Below are 25,926 nucleotides of genomic sequence, written 5' to 3'. Positions count from 1 at the left end.
ATTATCTTTGCCAATCTAATGGGTGAAAAATGATATCTCATCTTTGTTTTTAACCTTCGTGTCTTTTTTTTTTTTTTTTTGACTCTGCAGGAAATGAGCCCTTGGGGGGGTGGGGGTGGAAATGAACTATCTTTCCTTCTTAAAGCTGCCTTTGTCAGCACCTTCCTGTGCCCCTCTCTGTGCCATCCTCATAGCAGAGCCCCCGGGACTCTGAGATGACTCCAAACCCCGCGTGGCTCTGGGTTTCCAGAAGCAGGTGCCGATCGGGGAGAGGAGGGTGGTTCGGGGCCTGTGTCTGATGGGTGGTAGGCTCGTGGGGAGGGCCAGGCAGAGAGGTGGGGGCCCTGCAGGAGAAGCCACATGCCATCAGAAGTGCTTAGAGATCCCAGGAGCTTCTGGGTGATGGTGATGCAGCTATGTGCATATTAACGGAGTAGCCATTAATATTGATGACAATAATAAACAAGAGTGAGGATTATTTTTAAAGAGGGCCGCTGCTCCAGCTGTTGCCTCCCTTCATTAGGAGGCTTCTGAGGTTCTTGGCCTTCCTCTTCCCAGACCTCGTGCAAGACTCAGTGGCATGCCCGTGGCTTCAGGGACTGAGCCAAAAGGGCATCTCTACACACTTTGGATTGGACGAGAACCAACGCAGGAAACCCGAGCATCCGTCCCAGGTTCTCTGAGCCACGTGAAGGGTGGGGGGGCAAGACCGGATGAATCAGCTTGTGTATGGCCGGCCAGCTGGGAAGACTCTGCTTCTGACCCTTGCAGGCGGCAGGCCGCCACCCTCTACAACCCCAGAGGGGCGCGGGCAGGGGGCTTGCAAGGGGCCGGTCTCCTGCAAAGGTGGCTGGAGGAATTACCCTGCTAAAGTGGTCATGAATTATAGAAAGGAAGAGGGGGGAGGAAGGCCGCAAATATCATATGTGTAAATAAACCAGAGTGGCGGCCAGACATGCAAAGCCAGCCACCGGGCTCTTGTACCCACAGCGCCCCTTCTCTTCGCCGACCCACTCGTGCCAAGTACCACAGCGAGTCGCTTACCACCTCCTTCTTCAAAGGGTTTGTTAATAAGTCAATGACGGAACATCTAAAGGGGAAAAATATTTCTCTTTATAGTTGGAGATAATTGTCCCAGGAAAAAAAAAAACAACAAACCTTTAATTACAACTCACATGGAGAAAGCTTGATTTGTGGGCAGAGCCCAAATGCTGAGGAGCTGGATGTAAAATATTTGTAATATTTAGGGAACCTAGAGTTTTACATAAAAGTAAACAGCATTGCCTGAAGGCACAATTTCCAGCAACACAATAAAATGTGCAGTGAATTTATGGCGGCCATCCATTAGCTCTTACCAAGGCAACGTCGGCCCTATCTGTCGTCCATCATTATAATAGAGGGTTAATGCACCGAATTTACATAAAAAAGTCATATTGTCTGCATGAATTATTTACACTCGAAGCTGTTTTTACAGCTTGGTTTCAAGCTGGATTCTGGGAGAGATTTTGCCAGTAAATTACTCTGTGGAGACCTGGTTCTATAACTGTGCGCGGAGCCAGCAATGAAAAGAAAGGAAAATGGGCAGGCCCTGGCGGGTCGTTGGTGCTGACGCCCCTCGGGGGGGTGGGGGGGCCTGCAGGGGGCGGAGGCTTCGGGAGGCTGTTGGACCTTGCCCCGGGGTGTCACGGTGGCGGCCCGGCTGCCCACGTGGCCAGAGCCACTTTGGGGTCCCCCCCCATCCCGGGGGAGCACGGTGATCCTTCAGAGGCGGCCCACCCAGGGCTCTTGGTGGCTGAAGTCAGAGGGTCCCGGAGAGGAAGCGGAGCCGCTGTGTGTTAGGTGCAGGGGCCTGGTTCAGCAGTGTGAGCAAGACCCAGGGTCCCCATTGCACAGATGGGAAGACCGAGACCTTGCGAGGCACGGACTCGGGAAACAGGAGGCCCATCCATTCCAGGTGGGCCCAGGGAACGTGGGGCTTGCAGACACTTCAGATGGGGTGGGGGGCAGAGGCGGGTGGTGATGGGGCGTCCGTGGGACGACACGCAGCGGCCCCATGCCTCCCATCCCCGCTCTTACGTTCTCTACCACTCTTCATGAGTTGAAGACAGTTTCAGTGCTTGGTCTGGGGATGAGCCGTCTTCGGCACCGAGTTCTTGAATCCTTTTCGCTTTAGGGTTTGGGGCACTGGGGAAGAGCCGCTCACGCTTCCAGGTGGTGTGGAGTTAGGGCAGGCCGGCCACACAATGGGAACACACCTGGAGTTTTCATTCCAGGCCTGCTGTGTGGTGTCGGGCCAGCCTCCAGTTTCTGGGGGCTCAGTGTCCTCTTCTGTACAATGGGATTCCCAGTCCCGGCTCGCTCGGCCCGTCCCCCAAGGGACAAGAGGCTCGAATGGGATGACACACTCTGGGAGGTGTGTGATGTGTCGCAAGCACGGCCACGGGTGACAGCGCTCAGCAGAGGGAAGCCTTGACGTCAGAGCCGACACAGGGCTTGGAGGGGTGCAAGACGGGCCGATGGAGGGGGAGGCCCGGGCGGTCAGACCCAAAGAGATGAGGAGACAATCACGCAAAAAACAAAGAGCAATCACGCAAAAAACAAAGAGCGAGGGGTCGAGATGGAGACGGGGAAGGGGTGCCGACCCAGGGAGGAGAGAATGAGGCAAACTGCCTCCGGCTCTGACTTCCCGGAGCCCCGACAGTGTTTTCCGGGCCAGTGGAGACGTTGGCAGGGTGGGGGCTGCCCTGGGGCCAGTCCTACCCTTCGCCTGGACCCTCCGTCCACCCAAGGCCCAGAAGGGCCCGGGCTTCTCTCAGGCCTGGAGATTCCTGCCTGGTCTCTGCTTTTCTGTAGCCTGGAGAAGCCTGAGCTGGATGGATGCCAGCCCCCCACCCCCCCACCCCCAACACCTGGGACAGGCAGGGGCTCCTGGCCGCTGCACTCCGGTCTCCCGCTCCTGGAGCAGCCACAGCAGGTCCCAAGGGCCTGGAGACAACAAATGACTCCCTGCTGACGGGTTGCTCGCCACCTCCTGCCTGCCAGCCCGTTGCGCCGCACGCTGCACGCAGATAATCATGTAAGGCAGGGGAACCCCTCCTGCCCGTGCTGGTGTGATTTAAACCTGAACTTTGCTTTGCTTTCATCCCCCGGAGGAGCGAGGTTTGGATGATGGATTTCTCTGTCTTCCTGGGAGCGTGCACACGCATGTGCATAGACGTGCACCTGCACATACATATAAAGGTGCTCGCACACGGCACCCCCCAACCCCACCTTGCGTGAAGAGTTACAAAGGCGCCCACCCCCGTTTGCAAACCACACGTGTACAGCATTCGCATATGATGCATTTGTATGACACACATGCCACCCGGGGAAGCCACGGCCACAGGTAAGGGCGGGAGGAAAATGCGGTGGCGGTGGTGCAGGGTGGGCGGGGAGGGTGAGGATGAAGGCGACGAGCTGCACCTGCGAGAAGCTGTCCAGATCGCACCCCACCTTGCTGCCCGGGAGAGGGGCATGAGGTTCACGTTTCTGTGGGAATGTGCGTGTCTGCACGTGTGTCCCCGTGCGCGAGTCCGTGGGCTTCTCTGTGGATATCGACAAAGGTGATGCCCCCCCCCAGCCCATTGTGCGCTGAGGTTGGTGGCCTGCACCCAGGGGGAGTGTGGGGTCCTGGGAGGAGCCGGGGTCACACCCGGCCTGCTGCCCCTGGCCCGCCGGCCTAGGCCACGCCGGTGCCCCTCTCTGGTCCTCCGTCCCTTCTGGCCACGCAGGGTCTGACTCTGTAGCCTTCCCGTGTGACCTTGGGGTGTGCGTGGGCTTGGGGAGGGGGTGTGTGCGCCCAGCGCGTTTGTATGCATGTTCCTGTGGGGGTGCGTTGTGTGTCTGTGCATGCGTGTGGGGGTGTGTTTGTGTGAGTGGGTTTTTCACAGTGGAGGGGACGCCTGCAGGCCTCGGTCTGTCTGTGTGAGGCTAGTGTGAACATGTGTGGTGGGAACGTGCACGTGTGCGTGTGACTGTGAGTTTGAGAAATGATCTGTGGGTGTGTTTTGCTTAGTAGAAGTGTTTGTGAGAGTGGGGACATCCTTGTTTTGTTGTTTTTAAACTTTTTAGAAAAGATTTTATTTATTCATGAGAGAGAGAGAGAGGCAGAGACACAGGCGGAGGGAGAGCAGGCTCCACGCGGGGAGCCTGAGGCGGGACGCGATCCCGGGACCCCGGGGTCCTGCCCTGGGCCCAAGGCAGGTGCCCAAGCGCAGAGCCCGGGGGGGCGCCGACATCCTTGCTGCAGGCTGCACCCCGTGCCAGCCCTCTTCCGCTTCGATCTCCTCTGTGACACCGATCGCGGCTGTGCTCACCGATTGATGCCGTGTCCTCCGTCTCCCGCCAGACACGTGGCCTTGTGAACGTTCCACATGCACTCCCCGAGTGAGCACACCAACGAACCAACTGTGTCACCTGCTTCAAGTGTCCTCTTGACGCGTCTCCCTTTCTTTCCTTTTTCCTGGAAACGCGGTTAATAATCCTCAAGCACCGCCCGCTGACCGGTAGCGGCTGCTGTCGGGGAGGAGCGCAGGGTGTGGACTGTGTGCGGGCGGGGTGCGGACCGGGTGTGGACCAGGTGAGGACCGGGTGCAGGTGGGGTGCGGGTGGGGTGAACGGTGGGGTGCGGACGGGGTGCGGGTGGGGTGCGGGCAGGGTGTGGACCGGGTGCGGACCAGGTGCGGACCGGGTGTGGGTGGGGTGAACGGTGGGGTGCGGACGGGGTGCTGGCGGGGTATGGACCAGAGGTGGGCAGAGTGCGGACCAGGTGAGGACTGGTGTGGGCGGGGTGAGGGTGGGGTGTGGGCAGGGTGTGGGCCGGGTGCAGATCGGGTGCTGGCGGGGTGCAGACAGAGTGCGGAGGGCCCGGCCGGAGGGAGACGGTGCTTCGGGGGAACCGGGTGTTGCTTCCGTTCGGGGAGCCGTTCCGGAGGAGCTCTGAGCATGGAGGGCCGGACTTCAGGTAATCGGGGAGGAGGGTGAGGAGCAGGTGAGGGGGGAGGAGGGAGACGAGGGCGGCTGGAAGGGGCTGCAAGGCCTGGGGTCATCCCCACTAACTTGGTGGCGTCTGTCCACCCTCCTGCTGGGAAGGCCCAAGTTTGTGGGGCTTGGTACCCTCACTAGGTCCTCTGGGATTCCCGGCAAGGAAGACCTACCTGACCGTCGGAGGGAACGTTAATGGAAATGTCTGGAATGTGCTGTCTGACCTGGGAGCCGCTGGCCTTGCTGCTGCGGCTGTGGGGCACCCACCCAGGTGTCACTTCTGCAAAGGAGGCCCTGACCTCCCTGCTTAAAGTTGCTGCTCCTCCTCCTCCTCCTCCTAGGCACCCGATTCCCTTGTCTGGTTTTAATTTCTCTCTTGTCCTCATCACTCCGAATACACCAAGTGATTTACTTGTTTGTTTGTTTGTTTATTTATTTATTTATTTATTTATCTATTTATTTATTTATTTATTTATTTATTTATTACTGTTGGTGTCCCCGTGAGAACGAGGGACCTCACAGGGGGCGGGACCTTTGGGTTGGCTACTGAGGTATCCCCACTGCCCGGGAGAGTGCCTGGCAGGTGGCAGGTGCTCGGTCGGTGCTTCCTGAGTGATTGGATGGGCTCCTGTGCCAGGGGATTCACCAAGTGTGTTTTGTGAATGGAAGTGTTTGCAGGATGTGTCGAGGGGCTAGTGTTTTTGATTGTGGGGTGACTATGTTTGTGGGTTTGCTCCAAAGCGCCATTCTCTGAGGCCTGAGGGGCAGTTCTCTGATAGAGCCTTCGGGTTCTGGCATCGTCAGGGGTCTGCCAACGCTCCACGATGGCTCCCCTGGAACCTCCAGGGGCTTTTCCTGACTGGCTGCCCCCTCGGTGGCCGTGGGCCTCAGCCCCAGCCCTGCCAGCTTCCTGGGTCCGTTTCCTCTTTTTCCCGTGGGCAGACAGGACCTCAAACTTAGGGAATGCCCTCACCTTGCAGCCAGTCTGCCCCTGGGGCTGAGGGTCGGCAGAGGGGGGAGCAGGTAGTGAAGGCCGGAGGATAGCCGTGCTGGCTGGTTGGACTCAGCATCTGGACACGCAGCTGCGAGGAGGGGCCTTCGGGTGCCCCTTGGGCAGGTGGGGATCCTGGCCATTGGGGGTTCAGGAGGCAGTGGTCAGTTCAGAGGTGTCAGGGCCGGGCAGCAGGTGGCTGGGTCCTGTGAAAGGCTGGGGAAGGGGGGCCAGAGGGGTCCCGTGCTTAGGCTGTGGGCGAGTCCGGAGCTTAGGATGCACAGGTGGAGATTAGCCCCGGGGGGCCAAGACGAGGACCCCACTGGTCCCAGTCTTCAGGGAGCAATGGGCTTGGTGCCTCAGTCCTTTTCTTTATGTGACGCTGGTGGGCACAGAGCTGCCGGGAGGTGGGGGTGAGGCGCGGCCACCGCTGTGCAGACACCATCAGGACCCAAAGGTGCCCAACCGAGTGAACGCAGGGCCGAGGCCAGAAAAGACAAGTGGGAGAGGGCCGGGGACAAAGTCTCCCCCCTTTAGGCCGGCATTTAGGAACTATTGTGTAGTATTGAGAGTGCGGTGTTCGGAGTCCGAGCTGTGCTTCGCTCACACTCTCCAGCTGTGTGACCTTGGGAAGGTCACTTAGCCTCTCTGCACCTTAGTTTCCTTGGAGGTAAGACGGAGATACTTTTTATTTCATAGTGGGATTGGAAGGATTAAGCGGTTATTAATACTGTTATTGTTTTATGGAAACAGTTGCACAGGGGCGCCTGGGTGGCTCCGTCAGGTGAGTTCCTGACTCTTGATTTTGGCTCAGGTCATGATCTCAGGGTCGTGGGATCGAGCCCCGCACTGGGCTCCGTGCTCAGCAGGGAGTGTGCTGGAGATTTTTTTTTCTCTGTCTCTCTCTCTTTCTCAAATTAATAAATAAATCTTTAAAAAGAAACCCCAACAAACTCCACAAACAAGTGCACAGATCCGGGAAGGGAAGACTGCCTTGACAGGAGTTCACATCAAAGAGACCCAGGGCTTCGGCTGACCTCGGGTTCGGGTTTGGGCCTGGTTTGGAGGGTGACGCCGGTGATACCTACAGAGGAGAAGGCAGCGGTCCTTAGAGCCAGCATGGGTTCACCAGGAGCCGGCAAATCTTTCGGATTCTCGACAGCCCCATGAGGTGGGTGAGGAAAATGGGCTCGGGTGTTATTCTTTGAGCGCCGTCGTGAGCCGGGTTATGTCACACACGATCCTGCTCTTCACCTGTTGGGCCCTGGAGGTGACCATCCCTGTGTTACAGACAAGGCATGGAGGGCCCGGGAGGTCAGATGACTTTCCCAAGACTGATGGGGCTGGGATTCAAGCCTGGAAATTCCTGTCATTTCACACCGCCTCCTGAGACACCAGCTGGGGTCTCTCCGGCTCTCAAGGACCTGATGGATGGCCGTGGGGGGCCTGGAGGGGGCTCCCCTCTGGCTGAATGGCAGCCTCCGAATGTTCCTGTGGGTCTTTAGAGGCAGCTGTGGGGCTCTGCTTTCTACCCTTTTCTGACCAGTATATGCCAGGGACCCAAAAGGAGATGTAAAGGGTGTTGGCCTGTAACACCCGGAGGTGATGGAACAGAGAAGAAGGACAGAGCAAAGCTGGATCGCAAAATCAGGATCCTGAAAGATCTCAACAGTGGGAGTGATAAGGTGGATGCTGGGGCCCATCCTGACTACTAGACAATATGAGAAAGGGATTTATTTAAGAGTTCAAGGGACAGTAAGCTCAGTATGAGTCACGAGGCTACATTAATAAAGGTATGGGTTTGGGGCAAGGGAGGGGGACCACCATCTGGGCCCAGCCAGCTTTTGCCCCCTGGGCAGTCTCTGTTGTACATACTTGAAGGTCAGGTTCTTCATCTTTTAGGGGAGTGTTGGGGAGGGGCAGTACCCTCTGGGGTTGGACCCTTGCACTCCATCCGGAGCAGCCCTCCAAAATGACAACCCTGAAGATGGGAAGATAGCAGCAGATTTTCTGAACTTTCATTTGAGCAGCCAGTCCTGGATCTGATCTTTCTGCTCAACTAGCCTCATCTGGGGAGAGGAAAGCGCTGGTCCCTGGATGTTCAGGCCCTGGGTGGCTGGGTGGGTGGGTGGGAGTCCGGGTTCTCTTGGCCACCGGCCAGGTGTAGTCACCGCCTCTCCAGCTCTCTCCTTCCCCTCTCAGAGCCTTATCCTGCAGGTCAGTGCTTTGCCCAGGCCTGGTGGGCCGGGTCCTTCCACGCTGGAAGGTGGGCAGGAGCAGAGAGCCTTGCAAGTTGCTCATGTCGGGGCTGGATCTCTGCTCGAGCTGGGGTGTCACCTGCCAAGCTGAATTCGGCACAGGAAGCGCCTGGCTGGGAGACATACTGTTTAATTTGGAGGTTCTGTTCCACTCTGAAATGCACTTCTTCTGGCAGCTGCAGTGAAGTGAAGCTGTTGAGCTTCCCTCTCTCATGCCAGAATCACAGCCACTTTTTCCTGAGAAAGAAACAGGGCTGCAGACAGTTTTACTCATTAAATACTTCTTTTCCCTTTTAAATCTGTTTTTATAAAAAATTTTTTTTTTGCATGAACAGAAAAGTGAAACGGGTGATATTAAAATAAACAAGGCATTTGAGATAGGAAGGTTAAAGCAGATTGTTGGGGGTGGGGAAGGGGGTTGGATACGCCCCGCGTTTCTGCACACAGGCTGCTCATAGCCTGTTGCAAACGGGAGCGAGAGAAAATGTCCACGAGTCTGCCCACCTCCCAGCCCAGGGGAGCTTTTTTTCTTCTTTTTTCCTCCGAGTGTCTTGGGGAGTCCGCGAGAAAGGCGGTGGGGAAGGGTGCTGTCATGTATCGAGAGCCCACTGAGTTCGGGGCCTCCACCATGGGTGACATCATTCAGTTTCAGGGCGACCCCGGGAGGTAGGACCCATTTTATAGATAAGGAAGGTGGAGGGACAGATGGATTAAGAGCAAGCGGTCAGGCATGTACAGAACTGGGATCTGACCCTGCACGCGAGACCCGAGACCCCAGATACCATGTTGTTACCCCGAGCAGTTAGGCAGGGAGCTGGAGGTTGGAGGAGGAGGAGGAGGAGGAGGAGGAGGAGGAGGAGGAGGAGAAAGACGAGGCACTGGCCAGCCCCGAGGAGTGGGGGTCCTACCTGGCGAGACCGAGGAGCACACTGACCGCTGGGAGCGAACCAAACCCTCGCTGCTGGGTTCTGGCCAATGCAGGGGGTTTGGGGGAGGGTGTGGGGCGTGGGTGGGTTTGACGTGCTAACCAGGATGGGCTGCCTGGAGGTGCGACACCCTGGGAGCTGAATGGAGGTGATGGAATGGCCTCGTTGTCACGTGAGCAAAGACAGGGATGGTGCTAACGTAGCTTGGGTGTGAGGAGGTGAGTCGGGGTAGTCAGGGTGGTTGGGCTGGAATCAGGGGATCAGGGTGGGGAGTGTGATGCCGAGAGGGAGCCCTGGGCTGCGATGCAGGTGCCTGGTTCTTGTCCTGGCTCTGCCTCTGCTGGCCTCATGGGTGATCTGGGGCAAATCCCTTTCCCTCTCTGGGCCTTCGATTTTCTTTCCATAAAATGATGCACTTGAGCTGGAAAGCCCCTAAGGACCCTTTTAGGGTCCCATGAAGGGAGAGGGGGACTGTAAAATCCAGAAGGCGTAGACTGTGAGTACTTGGCATTAGAACCGTCACGAGATACTAGTCTCAAAGGCCCCCAGGAATCACCTTGTGGATCATCTTAGTTCAGTCTTAAAGAAGTTTTCGGGGTGAAGGGAGGGGAGGTGGGAGCGGGTGGGGGTGTGGGGTGAGCAAGGCCTGGACGCCGTGTAGAGGACACCGAGAAGTCTGGTGAGGTTCCAGAATCAGCACCAACATGCAGCAAAGAGGTGAGGGATCAAACGGGAGAGGGAGGTGAGGCCAGACCTTGGAGGACCAAGCGCTGGTCCTCCTCTGGGTAGTGGGGAGCCCTGGAAGGGAGGCAAGGGACGTGAGCTCAGAGGGGCAGCTTTGACAGGTCAGGTGGGCAGCGTGGATGACGCGTTTGGCAGAAGAGGTTGGAGTGGGTACGAGCCTGGGGGCGAGGCAGAGGGGCAGTAGGGTGCGGCGGGTCCGCGCGGGGGGGAGAGGGTGACGGTAGGTGGCTGGTGCCTCTGGTCAGGAGGCACTAGGACGGGAAGGGGATGCAGTTTGTTGATTGCTTGCCTGTGAGGAGCAGGGAAGGAGGGTCAGGGCCCTGGGCATCTGGGCTGGCGGGTCTCACCGAGATGAGAAACCCTGGGGTGGGATGGGTTTTTGGGGGAAAGAAGGTGAATTCTGTCTTGGATTTGGCGAGTTTGAAGTCAGCCTAATGGCTCCGTCATTCATTCGATCACTCTCATTTCTTCATTCATTCTTTACTGAGCGTTCACTGCGTGCCCCGCGCGGACGCTGCCTTCGAGGTGCACGGCCCAGAAAGTTCTTCCTTGTGCGGATCCTCGGCCTGCTGGACTGGGGCGCCCTGGTCTTCTTTTGCCCTTCGGGACCTCATGGGGGTCTGTCCACCTGCGGGGAGTAGAGACCGGTAGTCCTGGCTCCCCGTGTTGTCTCTGCCTGGGGAACTTGGGGCTGTGGGCAGAACATGGATTTAGAAAGTTGTAAGGCAGTGGATATGGGTCCCGAGTGCCTTTTCATGGGGTCTCATCTGTTGAGTGTTTTTTTTTTTAAAGATTTTATTTATTTATTAATAAGAGACACACAGAGAGAGAGAGAGAGAGAGAGAGACAAAGGCAGAGGGAGAAGCAGGCTCCATGCAGGTTGCCCAATGTGGGACTTGATCCCAGGACCCCGGGACCATGACCTGAGCCAAAGACAGATGCTCAACCACTGAGCCACCCAGGTACCCTGTTGAGTGGGTTTAATAAACCCTGTCTTATAGCAGCAGGAGTGGGAGTGGGTTCCTGTCGGCCCCGGAACCCACGAGGGCCTCGCTTCCTGAGCCTGTGGCCTGTAACATCCCCCGGGCGGCTCGAGGGTGACCGCGGTGGGGACCTGTACACCCCAGGGATGGGCCAATGCTACAAATCCAGCCTCTTCCTTCCTTCCAGCCTGCTCCTTGTAAACATTTACCAGCATCCCGCTGCTTACGGACTCACGGCGAGGATGCTGGATGTCAAGCACCTGGCACATGGCACCTGCTCGGCGTACAGTAGGAGCCTCATAAGTGCGACTTTCTCCGTAGACATCCTCCTGTATGGGAAAAACTATTGCTTCATTCCCTCCGAGCAATACCTCCCCTTCAGCCAGGGACCATTCCCTCTCTTTTCTCAAGTGACATGGCTTGGGCGGAAGCTGCCCCTGGCCCCCACGGAGGGGTGGGCTCAACAGGATGGGGATTTTGGAGCCTTCTGAGTCTGGATTTGAATCTTGGCTCTGCCCCCCGCTGCTCACTGTGTAATAACCCTGGGCGAGTTATTTAATCGCTCTGAACCTCAATTAAGTCACCTGTAAACTGAGGACGGACATGCCTCCTTCATTAAGTTGTTGTGGAGATGAAATGAGGTAATGGGTGTGTGTGGGTGCGCAGGGACCTGGCAGCGAGGCGGCAGTTTCAGTGGGAGCCCGACGGACGCCGGTCTCCTTCCCTGAGAAGTCCAGTGTGGACTGGGGGTGGGGTGGGGGTGCTGCTCCGACACTGGGGGTGGGGGTGGGAGGGGGAATCAGGGTTGCAGCCTTGGGAGAGCTCTCTCCCCATGGAACATGCAGGCGGGAGAGGCCGTGGGCCGTAGACCCTCCAAATGTATTCTGAGTGCAGCGGAGGGGAACTCCCCGGGCCACGGTTCAGCTTCCAGGGCCCTCACCTGCAGATCTGCAGATAAACGCCTACCAGCAGCTCAGCTCGTGGGTTTCTGGGGCGGCTGTGGCAGCCCGGGCCGCACTGATTTACCACCCCAGCCCCAAGCAGATTAAATCACCCAGAGTCATTTGAATTGTACCCGGCCTTGTCACACAAATCTTAGAAACTGCTGTCTGGCAAGAAAACTTTCTCTGTACTTTTTTGGAGCAAGTCTCAGAGCTCTAGAGATTGAAGTGAAGTGGGAAGAAGGAGGTGATGCCACGGGGGTTTCTGCATCTTGGGGTCGGGCCTGGGATGGCGGTTGGAGGAGGGAGCGTGGGGTGTGTGTACGTGTACGAGAGAGAGAGCGAGCTCATGAGCTTACTGCAGTGGCATTTGGGGCAACATCATCTCTGGCTGTGTGACATAGGGCAAGTCACTTAACCTCTCTGAGGCTCAGAGGATTGTTGTGGAGATCAAAGGGCCTACCTTGTATAGAGTGTTCTGTAGAGTTTATTAACCAATTCTGTGATTACTAATTAGGAAGAATAGACAGATGATTATATAAATAAATTCTACACGGCAGTGCTAACCATGTGTTGAGCTGAGAGTTAGGACTCTGGGAGCTAAAAGGGAGCAGGCACATTATCAGAACTCTGGGGGCTTGACTTAGGCCTTCAAGGAAGCCTGAGTGCCAGGAGAGTGACTCAGAAGGGGTTGTAGTGCAATTGAGGTTGTCAACACCTGACCCGTCTCCAGTGGTGTGTACGGCTCCGGAGAGGAGTCCTGATTGGCATTCAAGATAACTTTTCTCCCCCAGACCCATTTTTGGCACATGGGTTGGTTCTAAAGCAATCAACACACACATTTCCCCAGTCACAGGGATTGGTTTAGATTGGCCCAGTGAGATGAAGGCCAGAATTTTTGTTAGATGACTAGAGAAAGACATCCAATCTCTCTATCTGGGTTTGGATGAGGTAGCTTGTGGATTTAATTTCTGGCAGGCATCTGGTGACTGGGAACACAACCGGAGACGACTGTAAACATATGGAGGTGGGAAGAGCCTGAAACATCACAGAAAAATGTTGTCCCAGCCCTGATCAAACTGTGCCTGACGCCTGTTGCATCTCGACTATTCTATTAAGTTGAGCTGCCAACTCCACTTTATTAAACCCATTTAGATTTTAATTTTGCATTCCTTGTGACTAAAATCTGTATTAGGGATCTGGGTGGAAAGTGAGGACCTACCTGGTGTCAGGCAGCTACCAGTGAGGAGGACTTCTAGGCTGGAGCAAAGGGATGGGAGTGTGTGTTGGGCGGGGGTGGCAGGGGGCTACTGGAAGTAAGGCTGGGAGAAAGTTTGGAGTTGAATAGTGGAAGATCTCAGACACAGGTTTAGAATTTGGGCCTTCATTCTGTAGGCAGTGGGGGATAATTGAAGACTTGTGAGCAGGGGAGGGCTTGGTAGAGTGCTGTGAGCCCAGTGGTATTGGGGACGGTCAACCTAAGAGTCAACCTAAGAGTGGGTATCGGTGGGACTGGAAGGAGGAGTTGAGGGGGCTAAGACCTAAAAATCATCATTTACGATACTGCCCATAGTGTGTGGATTACCTCACCTAGTGCTTACAAGACTCGCCCCCCCCCCACCTTTTTTGAGTTTCAATAATCTTGAATAACTTGACAAAATTGTATGGTTGCTAAATGACAGTCGGAACCGGAACACAGGTCATCTGACTTCAAAGCCTGTACCCTGGTTCATCCTGTTTGTGATGACACAGATGACAATTTAATAGGGGCTGGACCAGAACAGTGGTCACAGGAGTAGACAAGATACTCAGGAGACATTAGGTTGATGAAACCCTAGATATATTCTTATTAAAATTAGAAGCTAGACCATGGCAGCTGTTGTTATCAGTATTTTTAAAAACACTTTTCCTAAAGTGCTAGGCATTATAATTAGACAAGAAATAAAAAGGATACATATTGGAAGAGGAGAGCAAATAATCATAGTTTGCAGATGAGATGGTTATTTATCTGGAAGACCCAAGACCATTTCTTGAAAACAGTCGGAAACCATAAATTTTAGTAAAACGGCCAGTAACAAAACAATATACAAAAATGAATAGCTTTTCTATTTATAAAATGACTACCTAGAAGGTAAAATAAAAGGCCTCATCCACACCATCAAGAAGAAAATAATAACACGAAATGTCTGGAAATAAACTTTTTGAGAAACATGTAGAATTTGCATGAAGAAAACCAGAAAACCCTCCTGAGGGATAGAAAAGAGACTTGGATAAATATCCCTAGTTCTTGGGTGAAGAGATTTAATGCTGTAAGTCTGTCTGTGCTCCTTAAGGGAATGTACAAAATTAAGATAATCCAATCAATACCTCAATAAGATTTTTTTTAATTTGACAAAAATTACTATAAAGCTAACCCAGAAGAGTAAAAAAGTAGAGTAGTTAGGGAAATTCTTGAAAAAGAAAAATGATGAATATGTATTCTCTCAGATATGAAAATGTTTTACAAAGGGACAATAATTTTTCTCAAAGATTTATTTATTCATTCATGAGAGATGCAGAGAAAGAGAGAGAGAGAGAGAGAGAGGTAGAGCCACAGGCAAAGGGAGAAGCAGGCTCCATGCAGGGAGCCCGACGTGGGACTCGATCCCAGATCCTGGGATCATGACCTGAGCCAAAGGCAACTGCCCAACTGCTGAGCCACCCAGGCATCCTAAGGGACAATAATTAAAACTTCTTATGTAAGAATAGATCATTGGGACAGAATAGAGAGTCTGGAAAGGATCCAAATATTTAAGGGAATTTTGTGTATGACAAAATGGCATTTCTATCATGTTGGGAGAATATGGCTGTTTTATCAATGGTGTTGGCATGGGCCAGCCATTACAGCGCAAGCTGGTTTTCTATTTTACTCCAATAAGACCAACCATGAAGACGATGGAGTCTTTATGAATATGAATGAATACATATGAATGACTATTTTGGTCGTCTTAAGGTGGGGATGTTCCTTCTAAGCATGATGGGATATCCAGAAATCATAAGAAAAGATTGATACATTTGAATACATGGAGATTAAAAATTTAAGTACCTGAAAGACCATTAAAAGAAAAGGAAGAAAGGGAAAGCATATACGAAAGATAATTATTTAATGTGGTCTCAAATGTGCAAAGAACCCTTACCACTCATTGAGAAAAAGATAAATAGCGCATTAGAAAAATGGGCAAAAGACATGAACAGGCAATTCACAAAGAAAATCATGACAAATGACCAGAAAGAAACCATGAAAAGATACTCATTTACTTTCACTAATAATTTAAACAATGACAGTAAAAATATGTGTCTTTTGCTGTCTGTTGATTTGAGACAACAAACAGCAAACATTGAAACCCGGGGCTGGAGAGGGTGTGGACAGATGTGCTAGGGCACTGTGGATGGGAAGTGCATTGTTGTACGTTTGCAAAAGGGCAGAGCAGCACAATTGGAAATAGCATCCTTTTATTGCAGCAATTTCGTCTATAGGATTTTCATCCTAAGGAGATAATTGCAGAAAATAAGCAAAGAGATATGCACATGGGTATTTACCACAGTATTGTTTATGAGAGTAAAATCTTGACAACATTCTAAAGGATCAATAGAGACCCAGCTAAATAAAATATGATACATACATACAATGGAATACTATGAAGTAATTAAAATAATTTTGTAGAACTCTATTTATTGACATAGAAAGATGTCTATGACATATTGTTGAGAGAGAAAAGCAGGTGTCAGTGAGAACAGTATGTATAATACAATCCCTCGTCTATAAATTATATACATAGATCTCTGTGTGTATATATGCATAGAGATATGTCTGGAAGGCTGTTCACCAAAATGCTGGAGTGGTTATATCTGGGTGGTAGGATTTTGAGTGATTTTCACTTTCTTTTTCATACTTTTAAGTATTGGTTTGATTTTTTTTTTATCTACTGATGATATATGAGGTGCTTCAGTCAGAAAAAAATAATACAGCTATTTTTATTTTGGAAATTAGGTAAATATTAAATAAGAGGACTCGGCACGTGGTGGTTTAATGGATGCGGATCAAGAGTCAAGACGCCAAGCCAAGAAAGAATTTGATCCTGGAGCCTGGGAGGATTATGCATTGTGGAAAACCCAGAATGAGAGCTGATTCTGGAGGAGAGAGGAGGTGCTGGGTTTTCAGAGCTTTGGCTTGTGGCGGCCACCTGTAGGCCACAGTGCTGCCTCTTAGGAGGCTGATCCTAGGGGCGCACGTGAGGGGCACAGGGGGCTTCTCCCAAAGACCAAGCTGTGGATGAGATCTCACAGGGAGGGAATGCATGGGCAGGAGGAGCAGGAGAAGGCTGGAGATTGGGCCCTGGAACGTGGCCACATTTATGAGATGGAAGAAGAACTGCATGAATGGTCAGGAAGGCGAAGAGCCACCAGGGGCATAGATGGTCTCGGAATTCCATGGGGTGGGGGTGAATTTCCAGAGAAAGGTCAACCATATCTAATGCTGCAAAGGCATTGACACCAGGGAGAGGGTACAGGACTTGACAAATGAGAGTCTGTTGGTGACCTTGGAGGGAGCAGTTTGGGTGGGGGAATGGGGCCACGCATGGGCATGTGTGGGAGAGTTGGGGTGTTTGTTCTGGGAGAAAGGAGTGTTGTAGCTTGGGGGAGTAGTTTGGAGGGAAAGGGACTGAGCTTGGTTGGGGGATGGTATTAACAGGCCTGGGTGCCACGCTGCCCACTCTCCAACACTAGTTGGCATCGCTAACCATTCTATAGAACCCAGGGAAGCTTCGATACCTTTTTCTCAATAGCCAGTCCAGGGAACCCCTCGAATCTACTGGACTGGGCCAGGGAGATGAGCCTCTTTTCCATGCCTGGGCTTGACCACATACTTGAAGGATGATGAGAAGGCAGGCATGGAGGGAGTGATTAAAGGTAGAGCCAGGGCTCCCTCATGCAGGTATGGACTATGGCCTTGGCCCCAAAAGACTTCCAGATCTGGAGCTCAGGATGATTGGAGTGCTCCCCCTGTGACTCTGCGGGGACTGGATGCTAGAACAAATGTATGCTTTGCATGATGCTGTGCAACAGCCTCGACTGTGTGTGAATCCCTGGTTGGTGCTCTGATACTTTGGGGGCTTGCCATGGCCTGCCATCTTGTTGTGCAGGGAAGGCATAGCAGGGACCCATTGTCTGGAACACCTGGTTGGGCGTCTACCTGTGGGCTCCAAAACACCTCTGGGCATCTACCTGCGGGCTCCAAAAGCAGGGTCTGAGAGCAGAATGAGGAGCTGAGGCTCAGTCGTGGCTTGTTGGGGGTACTTTCAGAGGAGATGCTCAGTGGGATTCAGCTGCCCATCCTCCTGATGGTGTTTTGACCACATCAAAACTGGGGAAAATGGGGTCTTGGATTTGTGAAGGTAAAGACTCTTCTGGACAGACAATTGGTGGTCAGACCTTGTATGGAGCAATGGAGAAACAGAGGCATACGGCAGAGCTTCACTTATAGCAGAGGACCAGAGAGGGGACAGGCCCAGGCATCAGGACCAATGGAGGAGAAATGTTGAAGGAGCTCAGGCCAAGGAATTAGATATTTGCTTTTAACATGCTGGAAGCAGTGTTTCCTAAAATGTGCTCTTTAGGACCCTGGTTTCTTGAGGTCGCTCTACAGAAAAGGCTTCTGTGAGCAAATAGATGCCTGAAATGAAGCACCTTCTCAGCTCAGTTTAAGTGTGAGCACAGGAAAGGCTCAGAGAAGTCCTGCAGCAAAGAAACTGATATAGAATCTTCCCAAACTTATTTGACCACAGCAACATTTTAAATTCAGCACCCATTTCCCTTCTGCAGGACTGGTGGCTGACCTGGGACAGGCAGGGCGACGTGTCCACGCGGTCCCAGGGACGACGCCTGGGCCGATTCAGGGATGTCGCCAAGAGGCAGAGTCTGGCTCCGTTCGAGGAAGAACTGTGCACTGATTGCTGATATTCTAACCACGAAGGAGGCAATAAAGGAGTTTCCGTCCCCGGAGGAGGCCTCGAGCAGAGGGTGGACTTGCTGAAGATGCTGCAAGAAGGGACCCAGGCTCCAGGTGGGTGTCATCCTTGATTTCTGGGGCGGAGAGGGGGGTCCATGAATCCTGAGAGAGGGGCTGTGCGGCTACCCAGAGGTGGTGCTGCTCCCTCGGAGCCTGTCCCCCAGCTTGTATTGCTACGTCCTCGGCCCAAGAGTACTTGGGATGCTTGAAATGAGCAGTCTGAGAAGGTAAGATGTGAACACATAAATATCCTCATTAAGTCCCAAATACACATCCCAAACTTTACATAACCAGAGCAGCAGCTGGAGACGCCCACAGCCCTAATTGGGTTTCTGTACTAAGAGAACGTCTTCTCCCCGGCTCTGCTTATCCCATTCACGTAGGTAATTACCAGAGGGAGCCAGCTGTGGGGGACCGGTGGGCAGGTGGGCACCCACCCTCGTGGGTGCACCATGAGGATGGGGTGCCGGGGGGCTCTGAACCCCTCTGCTCTCTTCGTGGGGGGCAGGGCCTGGGGACAGGAGGCCCAGACTGAGCTGCTGGGACAGGGCGCCTGACCCCCTGGGGACCTGACAAGCACGTTCAAGGTGGTGGAGAAGGCCTGGCAACGGGAGTGGATGGAAGGAGATGCTTCTGTTTGCCCAACGGCTCAAGGTGCCCTGTCTGAGTCCGTTGGCCAATCAGCCAACCGCGGCCCCTGCCCCCAGAGCTCAGAGCCGTGCGGAGGAAAGAGCTATGGGCAGGACAAGCTGGCATCAAGGCAGGCTGTCAGGACTGGGAGGGTGGGTGGCACGGGGAGCCCGACTCTGTCGCAGAGAAAGAGGTCAGAGCAGACCTCCCGGAGTGAGAGCCAGTGGGATTGACCCAGAGAGAGGAGTCACCTGCATGTGGGGTGGGGGTGTCTCCTTCTGCTAAATGGGGGCCAAGGTGACCGTGGACCTCTGGCCCCTGCATCACCCCCCCCCCCGTATGCCCTCCCCCAGCCTCTGGTCTCTGGTCACCGCCCAGGAGTCGCAAAGCCCCTCTCGAGACTCCTCCAAGGCAGTGTGAAGCGTGGGAGCAGGGCGGGGTGGGGGTCGGGGTGAGCCCCTCTTCGGAGGGGTGCTGGGGCCCCGGCGCGCTGCCCACCAGGCTTCCCGTGGGTGGCGGGTGTGACTTCTCTTCTCTCCGAGCAGCCAGCTCCGTTCCCCCAGCCCCGAGTGGCAGCTCCTCGGGCCGGAAACAATGTGCTTTCTCCACGCCTGGGAGTGGAAGTCAGCAGTTTGGCACCGTCTGGCTGGCAGCCTCCACCGGCTTCCTTTGGCACTTTATTGGCAAAGGCGGTGACATTTCTTTCAGTTGGGTGGGTGGAGCTGTTATGCAGACTCCCGCTCTCCTCATTCGCCAGATGAATATTCATGACTCAGGCAATCTGTACCAGCCAGACTTTCCTGAGGGCGGCAGCTTTTCTTCTCTTCCTCTCTCTCTTTTTCTTTCTCCTCTCCTTCCCAGCTCTTTGGAAAGCTGGAGTACAGCTATATTTAATTTACAAATACGGAGCTATTTAGCTTGCCTTTTGGGGTGCAAGCCCTGGGGAGGAGATGCTAGTGGGGGGGTGAGGAGAAAGGTGGTGGAAGCACTGGGTCCCTGACCTCGGGCTTCTAGGTCCCCGGGGCCCAGATCATGGGAAGCCTTATGGGCCTGGGAAGCTCCCTTTGAGCTTGGCATCTTGGTGCCCACATGCCTGAAGATGCAGCAGCTTGTGGCACCTCGGTCCACACCGGCCGCTGAGGTCGACGTGGAAGTCGGAGGAAGCGTGCTGCTTTCCCGCTCAATGCATGGCAGGCCCCAACGAGGTATCATGGGTCCCCCGACCCCCCTACCATGCTCTCCTGCTTGCTCAGCTCCACCCAGACCCCCTCCCAGCCCCAGACAAAAACCCAGAAGGCACCGGGCATTTACTAGTCCTTGCTTTTCGGAGAACCAGTCCCTGCTTGGGGTCCAGTTCCCTGCGGACACACCTGCTCCCTTTCTAGGAAGGATGGCTACCTAGCTCCTTTTGTCTCCTCCCACGGAGGCACCAGAAACTCTGGCAAAGGGCTCAGGATTTCCAGAATTTGCCAGGGAATTTGGTCCTTAGCGAGGATGTTCTCGTGTATGTCGTGTGTGTGTGTGTGTGTGTGTGTGTGTGTGTGTATGTAAATATTTACACACAGCTTAAGTGAGTCTGTATGCCTACATCTATGTTCAAGTGTTTGAGTGTGTGTCTGTATGTGTAAGGGCGTGAATGTGTATGTGGCGGGAAGTCTGGGAATGTCTGCATGTGCGAATGTGCCTCTCCCGTTAGAGTTGTGCGTGTATCTCTGTGGGTCTGGGGCGTTGTGTGTAGGGGTGCTCCTGGGGGGCAGAGACTTGCGTGCGTGGTGTGTGTGTGTGTGTACGTGCAAGTGAATTGTCGATGTGTGTACAAGTGTACGTGTGCATGTGAGCATCTGGGAGAGCGTGCGTGTGCATGCACGTGTGTGTGTGTGTGTGTGTGTGTGTGTGTGTGTGTGTGTGTTGGAGAGAGAGTGTCATTCCCCCTGACCTCCGTTCCCTCCCGAACCTCATCCTCTCTAGCGAGGTGGAGGGAGACGTCCCCCCGCCCCTTGCAAGTGTTACAGATTCTATCCAAGGACGGGAACAGAAGGCTTCCCAGCACAGAGCGTCCTGAAATTACTTTATATTCCCCCCTCCTTGTTTCATCTAATCAAAATAGCAGCGTTAGGCTCACCCATTCCCTCTGCCCACCGCGTAGCCCCAGGGCGGGAGCGAGGCGGGCCATCCTGTCTGACCTCCTCTGAGAGCACCTTGCAGCCCCAAGCCAAGGAGCTGTCTTCCAAATCTCCTCGTTCCACGGCCCATGCTTCAGTGGCAAGAGCCAGCTGCCTCCCTGCCTGCCAGCAACCGCCAAGCGCTTCCAGAACCCACATCCAGGCTCAGCCTCATTTACAAATATGCAAATTTGCATCTTTTCTGGTATGCAAATGGAGACATGACAAATAGCTAATTAGGGTCAAAAGAAGCACTCTGAACCAATTAGTTGTAGGGTCGATTCCTTTCTGCTGGGAGGAGACTGGCCCCTCTTGCCGCCCTCCATCCCTGCCCGCCCCCCCCAGGCCCGCACACTCTGGCCTGGCCTGTCTGACCAGGATGGTCAAAGAGCGCCGAGATGGGAGTCGATGCTCGAACCCCAGGCCCACGGCAGCTCTTCGCTGTGTGACCCTGGATGCCCTTGCCGGAACTTCAGCGTCCCCCCTCTGTGAAATAGAGCAACGGCAGTGACCTGTCCCTAAACCTCCGGCCCAGTGTAGTAAGACCCCGGGGGCAGGGAGAGGGTGGCTGAGAAGTCAGGAGCCTTTGGAAACAGTAGGGAAATTCCTCTGATAGGCACATCGCCTGTGTTCTCCCGAAGCATCCAGTCGCCCCGTCCGCCCCCCGAATTAGATGAATCAGAGGTGGTGACGGCATGGCAGCGAGTCTCCTCCCGGCTGCCAGCTCTGGCCAGTTTTGAACGTCGGCCTGCAGCGGCGCATCGAGAGGGATTTCCAAGCCAAGTCTGGATTCCCCAGAAGAGACTGTGATCGATTACTGATGTCTGCTGTGGGCAAGCCATGGGAGCCTGGCCTCTCCCCAGGTGCAGCCTTACCGACCGGGCCCCTGGGTTCTCGTCCTGGCTGCTCCCTGGAGGAATCGACTTCCCCTTTTGAGCTTGCCACCCGGTCGGGATGACACAGGTGCCATCTGACCCGGGTCATCATAGGGAAGAGGCGAGAGAAGGTGAGGCGAAACCTGCCCTTTGTCCGGGGGGTGATAGGTACACTTAGGTGACACAGTTGGTGGGACAGGTACGTTGCCCCGTTTCGGGGGTGGGGAGCAGGGGTGGATGACTTGTAGTAGAGGCATCGGCCTCGCCAGGCAGGCCTGCACGGCGGACGGGTTGCTCTTCTCTCTGCCCCTGCAGCATCTTGGCTCCCTCCCGCCACCCCCGCGTCGATGCCCCAAGCACGCTGCAACAAGCCCCGCTGGCCTGGCTCCACGGCTGGGTGTGAAATTTGGCTGAGTCGGCACCTGGGAGAATTGGGGCAATTGCCATCCTGGAGCCCGGGGCCTGGCCCGGGGCCAAAGGGCAGACTAGAGGTGGTGGGAGGGAGGGCCCGAGTGCCAGGGAGCCAAGCAGGGCTGGGCGGCTGGCAGGGGTGTGTCAGGAGAGCACCTGGCTTGAAGCTGGCCGGCCTGAGGGTGCTGAGAGCCCCAGGCCTGAGCTCGGAACAGCGCCCAGCTGTGTACGTGTGCCTGGCCATTGGCCGTGCCCGAGCACGTCCTCGAGTGTGCCCTTGTGCGTGTGCATTCGCCTCCTCTGGGAACGTGTGTTCTGGTAAATGTGCGGCTGTGCATCAATATCGGTATAAGAACAGGCATGTCTGTGTAGTCGTGCACACCTGTCCGTGTGTGCATAGCTGGGTGTGTGCCTGCACATCTGCGTGGGGGTGAACTCGGGTGCACACATCTGTCAGTATCCAGGTACGTGTGTCTAGGCATTTCTTTTTTTTTTTTTTTAAGATTTTATTTATTCATGAGAGACACACAGAGAGGCAGAGACACAGGCAGAGGGAGAAGCAGGCTTTTGTGGGACTCGATCCTGGGACCCCGAGATCATGTCCTGAGCCAAAGCCAGATGCTCACCTACCGAGCCACCCAGGTGCCCCGCGTGTGTCTAGGCATTTCTGCCTGTATGCACAGGTGTCCTTTCAATCTCTGTCCCGGCGTGTGCCTCCTGGTGCGTCCACACGGGTGCATGCCTGCCCACCTCTGTCGGTATCCATGGACGTGGCTCCACGCCCTTCTGTTGGCACTGAGGCGCGCATCACTGTCAGCACGTCTGTCCTCTCCAGGGCCTCTGTCTGGGTGTCCCTGGATGTCGTATCTGTTAAGTCTGCCCCGTACGTGCATTAGCGAGTGCTTCTGGGGCTGTGCCCATCGCCTGGTGCATTTCTGGGGGTGCACCTCTACCTGCGAGGGTGTTGGGATCTACCTCCGCCTGCAGGCGTGGCTGCATCAAGGTGAGCATGATGGACTCTCAGATGTGGCTGACATAGCTCCCTTTTTCTGTCTCCATCCTTCTTTCCTTTCCTCCTTCCTTCCCTTCTTGCAACTCCCTCTTGCAGAGCCGGCCCAGGCTGCGGTGGCGGTGACAGATGAGCCTCGGAAGCCCGCTTCAGCCTCTGGAGGGGGGCTCCCTACGTTCCTCTCCCACATGGACTCGGCCCCAGAGCCCCAGAGGCTCCCGGCTTTCTTAACGCGAGCTGTTGCCTCGCCCGCTGCAGGTGAGTCCTCACCCCAGCGGCAGCGAGAACCCGGGTCGCCTCCTCCTTCCCCTCGTGGCGCCCCTCCCAGCCCTCCTACCTGCTGGCGGGTAGCCTTTCCACCTGCTGGGACAGCTGCCGGCTTGGACTTCAGGGCACGTGTGCCCCTGCTCAGCGGTCTGTGTCTCGACGGTCCCTCTGCCATCTCTGGAACGTTCCTGGGATTTGACTGGGGGCTACTCCGCTCTTGCCCTGGCGAGACCGCCCTGCCCAGGTCCCTGGCTCAGTCCCGGGCCACTTCACTGGGATGTGGATCCCCGCACGGGCCGGCGGCTGTGCAGGGACGGGGTTCGGGGTCGGGGGTGGGGTGGGGGGCTTCCCTGTCTGCCCCGGGCTCCCAGGCCCTGGACCAGGACTGTGGTGGGTGGATCATTCCAGGGCCTCCGCTCTTCTCTTGCCATCACCATATGCCTCCCCCTCCCCTTGCCATCTCTTCCCTTCCCTGATGGTTTTGAATGGAATGTCAAATAAAATAAAAAAATTGATTAAAAGTTGCAAACGGTGTGAGTGAAAATAAAAGCACGTAAGACCAACAGGTATCACGTGAGCTTGACCGCACAGCGAAAGCAGGGTGAGCTGGCGTTTGAGGGCTGCGTCCTCCTGGCTGCAAGCAGACAGGGAGGAGCCCGGGCGTCGGTGGGATAAGGCCGCCTTGACGCCCTCCCCGGCTGCGTGGCCTTTCGGGACGCGAGCTTCCTTTTCTGTCCTTTTCTCCCAGGGGGACGAAGGACCTGCTTCCCAGGTGCGCTGTGCGGAAAGCGTGCCAGGGCCGGAAGCGGCGCCAGGTGGGCAGTTTTCCCCGCGCAGAACGCACTTAGCACCCACTGTCACAGCACAGGGCGGCGCACCGGCGTCCTCCCCGCTCCCCGGTGGCTTGGTCCCCACGTGGCAGCCACACTGATCCTGTTAACAGACACTCAAGTCCTAGCCTGTCGCTCGCATGCTCAGGACCTTTGCTGCTTCCCATCTCCTGGGGAGGAGAGCCGAGGTCATCACCGCAGCCTCAGGGCCCCAGTGCTCCATCTCCCACCTGTGAGGGTCTGTTTCTTCCCTTTCACTTTCCTCCAACCACACCACCCTCTTTGCTCCCCAAATCTGCCAGCCGCGTTCCTGCCTCAGGACCTTTGCGTGTGCTATGTCTTTGCTGCAATGCTCTCACCCCAGACCTCCTCACGGCTCCCTTCGCCATCCCCTTCAGGTCTGTACTCAAATGTTACCTCCTCTGCGAGCAACGCCCTTCTCTTTCTTTAGTTTTATCTACGGCTCTTAGGACACCCAGGAACACCATACTAGACTTTTTACCTATTCGCTTCCTCTGTTGCGTGCCTTCCCGAGAGAATGTAAGCTCTTTTTTTTTTTTTTAAAGATTTATTTATTTGAGAGCAAGCAATCGAGTGTGCGCACACTCATGAGTGTGTGTTGGGGGGAAGGGCAGAGGGAGAGAGAGAGAGAGAAAGAATCCCCAAGCAGACTCCCTGCTGAGCATGGAGCCCGATGCAGGGCTTGATCCCAGGACCCTGAGATCATGTCCTGAGCCGAAATCAAGAGCTGGTGGCCCAAGTGACCAGCCACTCAGGCGCCCTGAGAATGTCAGCTCTTTGAGAGCGGGGATTTTTGCCTTTGTTTCCATCACCTGGCAAATAACGGGCACTCAACACGTTTTTGCTGAATGAATGAATGAACTGCTCATCGTTGGGCAGTGCCGAGTGGCTGTCCACCAGCGCGGGCAACCAGGAGTCATCATTGTCCTGCGGCTCCGGAGGGGCCGTGGCTTCAGAATGACTCCTTAGCAAGGCAGTGGGGGCTCCTCAGCCACCCCCTACCCCGTGGTCCTCCTGCTTTGGGGGGAAGCGCCCACTGGTTCCTGATGCAGCCTGAGGGCCAAGGCTGCGTCCCCCTGGGCCAGCCAGGGGGCAGGGCTCCCGGCCAGTCGCTGTCTTGTCTCCCTGCGCCACTGCTCCGAGTGCATCCAGGCCCACGGTAGCGCCTCTGGGAGGCTCATGCTCAGCTGCGGCCGAGCCTGAAGCGGGGGGCCAGCCGGGCACTGGAAGGCTGGGGGGGGGGTTGGCTACTAGAAGGGCGCGGGGTGGGCCGTCAGGCTCAGGGGGCAGTGGGCAGGAAGCTCTTGGGGTGCTCAGGAAGGCCGGTGCCGGGGTGTGGCTGGAGCGAGCCTGCTCCCCTGCTGGGAACTTTCTGAAGCCGGGGTTGAGTCCAGGCTATGTTCAGCCCTCGGCAATGCCATCAAGGTCGGCTTGTCCCGGAGTCCCGGAGTCACGAGTCTGGCTGTGTAGTCACCTCAGGGCACAGAAAACACAACGGTGGAGGTCAGACCTGGGTGTGGGTCTTGGTCTAGCTCATCTTTAGAGCACTTTCTTCAAAGAGGGCCGGCGATGGGGGTGGGGGCTCCTCCAGGGGTGGGAGACACACCCAGGCCAGCAGATCGCTCCAAACAGCACGTTCACGGCTAATTGTCTGGAGTCTGCAACAGACTTTTTTAACTTTTTTTTTTCCTCCCCCAAATGCCATGGACTTCTTTAGCTGGTGAAGCCTGTGGAACCTTCTCAAACAGTATTTTATTTTATTATTTTATTTTATTTTATTTTATTTTTTTATTTTTTCGAACAGCGT

General features: G+C 55.0%; 1 long non-coding RNA gene across 6 annotated transcripts in view; it reads left to right on the top strand.

Annotated features, from left to right (window-relative positions):
- LOC140602408 (uncharacterized) overlaps positions 1 to 23,797 on the top strand; it is a 64,113-nt gene extending 40,316 nt beyond the window's left edge. Inside the window, exons 2-6 of one of the 6 annotated variants that reach the window (XR_012005380.1) lie at positions 15,896 to 16,051; positions 17,728 to 17,968; positions 20,691 to 20,911; positions 21,323 to 22,995; positions 23,101 to 23,797. This is a non-coding gene — a long non-coding RNA (uncharacterized lncRNA). Of the gene's footprint in view, positions 1 to 6,932; positions 7,185 to 15,895; positions 16,052 to 17,727; positions 17,969 to 20,690; positions 20,912 to 21,322; positions 22,996 to 23,100 lie in introns of those variants that run through there. The other 5 variants (XR_012005381.1, XR_012005382.1, XR_012005378.1 and 2 more) reach the window with 5 other exon arrangements.
- The last annotated feature ends 2,129 nt before the right edge of the window (positions 23,798 to 25,926 follow it).

The sequence above is a fragment of the Canis lupus genome, chromosome 13, assembly GCF_048164855.1.
Source record: "Canis lupus baileyi chromosome 13, mCanLup2.hap1, whole genome shotgun sequence".
Taxonomy (NCBI): Eukaryota; Metazoa; Chordata; class Mammalia; order Carnivora; family Canidae; genus Canis; species Canis lupus.
The sequence above is the reverse complement of the archived record's forward strand: the minus strand, read 5'-3'. Positions and strand labels throughout refer to the sequence as shown.